This window comes from Octodon degus, unplaced genomic scaffold (genome assembly GCF_000260255.1).
Source record: "Octodon degus isolate 3935 unplaced genomic scaffold, OctDeg1.0 scaffold00059, whole genome shotgun sequence".
In the NCBI taxonomy this organism is placed as follows: domain Eukaryota; kingdom Metazoa; phylum Chordata; class Mammalia; order Rodentia; family Octodontidae; genus Octodon; species Octodon degus.
In genome coordinates, this window is record NW_004524635.1 from 2,199,331 (window position 1) to 2,207,808 (window position 8,478).

Genomic DNA, 8,478 nt, shown 5'->3' on the forward strand with positions numbered 1-8,478 from the left:
GGCCCGAAGGGGTGGGAGAGGGTCCGGCCCACGCTGCGCCTGGGCTAGGACTGGTCCCGCCGGCGCAGGTTAGCAGGAAACTCTCCGCACACTCACCGGACCTGGGCTAGGACTGGGTTTGGGGCCTCCTGGAACTCGGCAGAAAATCCTACTCGGCGGGCGGGGTGGGGGAGGCACTGCGGAGTGGTGGGGGCGGCCCCCATCTGTGACTTATTGATTGTTCAGGAGGTTGTTATTTAATTTCCCTGTGTTCCTGGAATTTTTGCTGTTTCTTTTGTCAACAACTTCAAGTTTCATTGCACTATGATCAGATAATATCCATCAGATAATTTGAATCCTTTGCATTTACTTAATCATGCTCTGTGTGCTAGTATATGTTCTACTTTGTGGAATATTTTGTGCGCAGCTGAGAAGAATGTGCATTCTGACACCATAAGGTGGAACACTCTGTGAAGGTCTAGTAAATCCATTTCATCACAACTTTGGTTTAGTCCTCTTATTTCTTTGCTGATCTTTTGCTTAGTTGGTCTATCTTTCAATGGGGTGTTAGAGTCCCCCATATAATTATGTTTTTGTTCATTTGATTTTTCATGTCTTAAAATTTGCCTAACACAGTTGGGTGCTCCTATATCAGGAGATTATACATTTATAGTTTTTATCTCTTCCTGTCTCAGTTTTTCCCTAACAAGTACATAGTGATCTTACTTAGCTCTTTTACTCATGCTCTATATGAAGCTGACATTGTCAGCAACCAGAATAGCTACCCCTGCTTTTTTCTGGGTTCCTGTCTCATGGAGTATTGTTTTTTATCCTTGCACTTTCAGTCTATTAATTTCTTTTTTTATTAATTTATTTTTGAGTAAAATGTGTTCATTGTATGTAGCATATTGCTGGAATTTGTTTCTTGATACACTCTGCCAATCTGCTTCTTTTGAGTTGTGCATTCAGGTCTTTTTCCTTGATGGTTATAACTGATATGTATTGGCTTATCTTTGTAATATTATTTTCCTACTGTAGCATCCCTACTTTTCCCCTTTGTTTAATTGATTGCTCCACTTGGTTGGTTTTTTCCTGTTGTTGTTCAAGTTGTGGTCATTTCTGTCTCTTTCTAGAATAACTGTCAGTCCCCTTTGTACAGTTAGTTTGATGGTCACGAATTTCTTCAGTTGTTCTTTCTGATGGAAGTATCTGATCTCTAATATTAAATTTGATACACATTTTGCCAGGTACATCAGTATGGGTTGGAAGTTGTTTTCTTCCAATACCTGAAATATTTTAGTCCAAGCTCTTCTTGATTTGATGGTCTGTATTGAGAAATCTGCCATGATTCTAATGGGATTTCCATTATATTTTCTTTACTCTAACAGCTTTTTTTTTTAAAAAAAAAATGCATTTAGTACAGAGTCTACAAGGTCTACAGGGTCTCACTACGTAGATCAAATTTGTAGTGATTCTCCTGTTTTCAGCCTCCCAAGCACTGTGATTATAGGTGCATGCCACCATGCCCAGTCTCAATAGCCATTTCAGCATGCCCTGGGGGTAAGGCCAACAGGGCATGCTGGGAATCCAACCCCAGCCACTGCACTCTGCCTAAGCAGGCACTTTAGTTTGCTCAGTTATATGACCAGCCCTCTAGCAGCTTTTAATATTCTGTTCATTGCTGAATTTCTGGTATCTTGATCATTTTGTGTCTAGGTGTAGATTTATTATGATTATGGCTAACTGGAGTTATACATGCCTCACTCATGTGTACATCAGATTTTTTTTCTCATGCTTGAGAAATTGTGTGCTACTACTTCTGCAGTTGTTTTATGTCATTTGACTTCAGTTGTTTCACTGATGCCTTTAGCCTTATATTGTTTTGCTTTATATCATCTTGAAGCTGTTGCATTGTTATTTCCTGTTTTTTTAAAGAGATGATTCCTTTTGCATTTACTAGCTGCAATACTATCTTCAAGATATGAAATTCTATCTTCAGTTTTGTTCAAGCAGTTTTGTCATCATTTGGTAGCATTCTTAATGTTCTGGATATCTGTTTGAATCTGTTATATGCATTCTAGTTCTTTCCTGTATTGTTCATTCAGTATTTCCATCATTTTCCTATTGCCCCCCAATAATGTTTTTGTTTGTTTGTTTTTGATGGTACCAGGGATTGTACTCTGGACCTTGCACTTGCTAGGCAGGCACTTAAGCTCCTGAGCTATCTCCCTGGCCCCCCTCCACAGTTTTTAACCTATGGCTTCTTTAGATGTGCTGAGAAATTCTTTCATGATTGTTGTCATTTTTTTCTCTTTTTTTTACCTGAAAGATTATTTCTGATCTGATTTCTTCCCTAACCTGATGGAGTAGTTTCTTTATTTTAGTTGTTATAATCTCAGAAATTTTCAGGTGTATGATTTCTAATTTCTTTCATGACCTTGTCTCCTGGACTTGTTCTGCATGGACAGAGGTCTGAGATTGCCTTTTGCTCTTTCCTTTTGACTCAATAGAGATATTAGAGAGATGATGTATGGATGAGCAAGGGTCCCACAAGAGAGGAAACATGGGATGGGATCACCAAACCTCCCTCTGTGTGGGAGGGAGTTTGGTTTCAATCTCATTGGGGCCTTTCAAGCCTGAGCTCAGGAAGGAGCCAATGATTATGAGGGCAGGCCACAACTGCACAACGCTCTTTTGATGATGGGTGGTGGCAGGGTAGGACTCACTGAGGCTCCTGCTACTGGTGGTACAGACAGCAGCATCTCAGAATGCTATGGTGATGGTGGGTGAGAGGGTAGCACTCACCGGAGCTCCCTAGCTGTCCTGGGACCACCTGACTTTTACAACAGCAGGAGAAGCAGCCACAGCTCAGTAGAGCTCCAGTGATGGTCTCTGCCACCTTTAAAAACACTAATGTCTCTAAAATAGCCACTAAAAGGAAGATATACAATGCACATGTAGCAGCTTCCAATGAAGAATGCAATCAATATGTGCTGTGTATATGCACTAATAAAAATATAAATTAATAAAAATAAAAGGTTGGTGATCAGAATATGTAAATGTTTAGAAGAAATGCTTCACAACAGGAAGCAATAGCATCCCAATTACAATTGCTTTAGTGCTGTTGTTATTGCCATAATATATAGAAAATACTATTTGTCATTTTCATCCTACCTAAGTGTTGAAATTCAGTAACATCATATTCATTTATTACAGTTACTGTCTATTTGCACAAATCTTTTATTTCTGTATTTTAGGGAAGGGTCTACAGGGTGTTCAGGGTCTCACCACTAGATTGGACTCATAGTGATTCTCCTGTTTACAGCCTCCCAAGTGCTGGGATTACAGGTGCATGCCACCACACCCAGTCTCAATCGCAGTCTCAGCATGCCCTGGGGGTGGGGCCTGCACAGCTGGCCTGGGGATCAAACCCCAGCCCCTGCTCCTGCTGCAGGTGCTTTGCATACAACTTCTTTCATAATTTTAGTAGTATCTGGTGGAATGATGCCCCTCTCTACCACTGAAGATAGTGACATCCCTATCAGAAGAATATATTTCATTATTAAAGAGAATGCTTCTGAAAATAAAGATCTTGAAATGAGAAATACATTGCTTCAAAAGATGGTTTCTCCCAATTACTTATAAAGAGAAATACAGATAGCAAATCATGTCCATAAACTGACTGTATTAAAAATTTTGAGAAGTATTGACATCGTTGATTACTTGAGAAATGCAAATTATAACCACACTAAGATTCTATCTCACCCCAGAAAGAATGCCTATCGGAAAAAAGTCAAGCAATAACAAATTCTGGAGGGGCTTTGGGGTAAAAGGAACCCTTCTTTACTGTTGGTGGGGGTGTAGACTGGTACAACCACTGTGGAAATCAGTGTAGAGATTTCTCAAAACATTGGTATTGGAGGTTACATTCCACTGAGATATTCCCCTTTTGGATATTTTTTCAGAAGAATTAAAAACATCACAGCAATATATGTGCACCCATGTTTATAGCAATATCACTTGTCATAGCTAAATCTATGACAACCCAAATGGCCATCAACTGAGGAATGGATAAAAAGATGTGGTACTTTTATATGATGGAGTACAACTCAGCTATGTTATTGGTTTATTGAAAGGAGTCGTTAATGTGTAATGTATCTTTAATAATTTTTCATGCTTATATCTGGTAACTTAAACAACTACTTTGAAAGTGACAATATGCATTATAACAATCATATTTTGTTTTCTATCATCTTATTTTGACACTCTGTATCATTTTTAATGTTTTTTCCTTTTTTATTCTCTTTAAAAGAAAATAAAAACATAACCAACACCAAGAAGGCAGGAAAAGAAGAAAAAGAACAAGGAACAGATGGAACAAATAGAAAACAAATATGAAGCTGAAACATTTAAACATAAGCATATTAACAATCATTTTAAATGTAAATGTTCAGATTAGGATAATAAAGCAAGCTCACCTATGAAAAACATAAATATCGATGTGAATATAATTGTTGGACCATTCTGACTTCCACATTCATCAGAAAATGAACTTTATTTGTAAGTTATTTCTTCAAGACTTCAATAAAATATACTTCAAATAAATTTGTTAGCTAATGTGATTTAATAGTTAATGCTTAAATGTCAACTAAAATCAAATACACTAGATTCTTTACCAAACACAAGTTTTGCTTTATGTATAGTGACGAAGAGATAGATGAAGTGCTTTAAGCACATAGAATATCCTAATTCAACAATGAGTTTGACAGCTGAGAAATTATAGTAGACTCATCACTTCGAAGTACACCAATCTGAAATAGAGTGTTGTATGTCAGGTAAAAGCTCTTATCAGTTATGCAAAAAAGTCAGGGTGTGACTGAGGATGTCAGGAATTGAAATAACTATTTATGTTAATGATAATGGAAAGATCTTCACATGGTGCTGAATCCATCTCTCCAGTGACACTAACATTACAACTTTAAAGTAGAAAAAAAACTTGTCCAACTTCTTCATTCAGCAATTAAGGAAATTCACTACACATAAAGGCCAATTGAGTTTTATATAATTTTCTATAATGGCATTATACTGTATATGTATTTTTATGGTAGTATATTTGTTAAACCTTATATTTTCAAGATTTAATTTTTTTTCACAACACTTTACTTTCCTTATAGAGCTGCACTGTTTGGCTATCACAGCCTATTATTCTCCTAAGAATGGGCTTTTAAGTAGCTTCTGACTGTTGTAATGTTTCACTGCTTCTACTTTTACTATTACGAACAATGGTCATCATTTTACAGATATCTATCTTATTGGTGGTATATACAGGAATATCTTTTTGACATATGCGTAGCAATATAGCTTCTGGCTAGGATAAAAAGAAATGAGTAACTTCAACTTCTCAAAATAATAACACAATGCATATGTGTCTTAATAACTTTTTTCATTGCTAAGACAAAATACCTGACTTCCAAAGGTAAAAGGCAGAAGGTTTATTGAGCTCACAATTTGTAGAGGTTTCAGTCCATAATGAAATGTTTCCAAGGCAGGGTGCCACCTAGCAGAGGGGAAACACTTCTTGGTAGTAGAAGGCAGCAACAGTAACAATGAAGAGGGAAAAAGACAAGCGTCTTTCTGTCCCTTATGTTGTAAGTAGGCTACACATACTAGGGAGAGCATAACAGTCATATCCTCACTCCCCACAATGAACCAGGAATTGAGCAGAAACTCTAGACTCATCTACCTCAGCAAAATCTACACCCTTGACCACATCAGACTTTAGGGAGACATCCAGACACAAACCATAACAACATATACATACTTGGTTAGTAAAAGTTCACATTTCTCAGTATCCTCAACCTCCTCAGGCTGACTGTAAGTTTTTATAGTTTGATTAGTGTAAATTGTATTGCAGGGTAGTTTTAGTTTACATATCATTTTTTATTGATATTGAGCATCTTTTTACATACATATTATCCATTGAAATTTCTTTTTCTCTAAAATGTAAGCCCATAACTTCTGTCTAACTTTATTTAGTTGTTTTTCTTCTTTTTCTGTATTGATTTGTAGCTATGTTATTAATGAAACTAATGCTTCATTGGTTATATATGTGGGAAATATTTCCTCCCAGCCTAAAACTTCCATTTCACTTTGTTTAAACATTCTCTTCTGATAAATAAAATGCTACTTTGAACACACCCAATGTGTGTTCAAAAAACCATATCAAATCCAACAGAGTAACACTCGTCTGTGTTACTCCACTCATCTCTATTCCTAAATCTGTCTTCTGTTTCTACTCTGTGTTGTATGTAACCAGTTACCTGCAACATTCTACAAACTTGCAGTGACACTCTACCTCCTGATAGGGATAGGTCTTCTGCCCTTTTATAAACACTGCTATTTTCCTTTCCTGATTCATCTTAGAGGGATGAAGGCTCATTTTCAGAAAGTGTTTTCCAGGCCTGCATTACTATTTTTTCCTTTGGGAAATACAGGTCAGGACAGGGAGGAATGCTCCTCTCAAATCTCTACCCTAATGACTCAGCAACATCTCTACTGACGGATGTCTTCTCTCCACCAGGTCAAGCTTAAGTGGTCCACCTTCGACCCTCAATGCCCTCCACCTACTGCTTCCCTTGTGCTTCCAACCTGAAGGACTTGTTGCTTTCTGGTGTGATTATTACTCAGGTTGTCTCACTATCCCATATTCAGCTCTCTTCTTCCTCATTAGGGTGAGCAAACCCCAATCAAGTTCCTCCTGATGTAAATGCCTGAAGAATTTTTTGTTTTTTCAATTTAGACTCTGACTTATGTACCCTCCTTCTTCCCCAGTGTATCTTTAATGTTACTTGCAAGCCCCTTCAGAACTGGCCCTTGCTTTTCTCTCTGATGTTATCTTTTGTTTCTTCTTGCCTTTAAAGTTTGTAATACAGGAAAACAAGACTTTATTTGCTTTTTTAATGTACCACTCTTTGGCTTCTCTCCTGCAAGATAACAAAGCAACACCACAAACACCCTTTTGTTGTTCTTGTCTTCTTGGGAGTACCCTATTCACTCTTCAGAATCGCTCATTCCACTGTGTATCCATCACCATGTTACAAGAAAAATGGTATAAGTTCCTCAATCTCAAGACATGTGTGGCTGTTTGAAAGAATTACACAGGGAGGAGAAAAAGTGATGGCTAACAGTTAAGCAGACAGAAACTTAAGGCAGATCTTCCTTAGATCATATTTCAGGTCTACTGCCAAAGCTCAACATCCCTGCTCAACTTACTTAATCTCCTGCACTTTACCCTGAGCATCCCGAATGTAATAACACCTATTGCATAGGATAGTTGTCAGCATTTCATGAGCACTTAAAATGTTCAGTAGATATACAGTTATTGTAATAACTTCACATAGTCTCAGGTTTTGGTTTAAATGTCTCTGTACATTTTTATGTGTCTATGAGCTTGCTGAGGACAGATACCAAAACCTTTGTGATTGTTGTTCTTATTTTATACAATATCCCCTTAACTTGTTACTCTGCCTTGTACCTAATAAGTGTTCTATAAATATTTGTTAAAAAGTACAAATCTGTTTTAAACCCTGGATAGGCTAGGGCCAGACGATTGGACATATGAAAGTCTCTTCTCTTCTCTTCTCTTCTCTTCTCTTCTCTTCTCTTCTCTTCTCCTCTCCTCTCCCCCTTCCTTCCCCCCTTCCCTCTCCTCTCTCCTCCCCTCCCCTTCTCTTCTTCTCTTCTAACTTGCATTGTCCACACCCTTTGAGATGATTTCCCTTTCCATTCTTACACATCCATTCTCCTAGCTTCCAAACATATTAAGTGGATAGATAGCTAAACATAGATGATAGATAGATGATAGATAGATATAGATAGATAGATAGATAGATAGATAGATAGATAGATGATAGATAGATAGATAGATCTTCCCTGGCAGAATGAACAAGCAGGACTTTGCAAATCTCTATTATCCAGAGGATACTAACCCTTTATAAAACAGACACTTAAGAACAAAAGGAATAATTTTTCCCCCAAAAAAATCAGTAAAAAGTGAAAAACTCAGAGGAAACTCACAACCTCTATGCAAAGTGGAGGATCAAATTGAGCCTTTCAAGACAAACCCGTGACCCATTATACATAAAGAAGGTCACTTGAAGGGAAGTCCAGGAGCAGATCAGATGACCATCTGTGGAAACCTCTACCCAGATAGTTTGGTGAATAGTAAACATTTCTCAGTACAATTCCCCTGGTTAGGTTATAATTTACAAATTCCTCTTTTAATAAAAAAAAGCTATGAACTAGAAATTCCTAGACTTATAAAATTAGAAATGATTGACTTGTTTGACAAGAATATAAACTTTTAACTGTGGCCATATATAATTTCTAAAGTCTTTACAGGAACAATGATATCTAACAGTTTTTCAAACAAGAAGGGTTTTCTGAGGGTTTAGTGATATGGAGATAGAAATGACCCAAGTTATTTTACACATGCAGGTT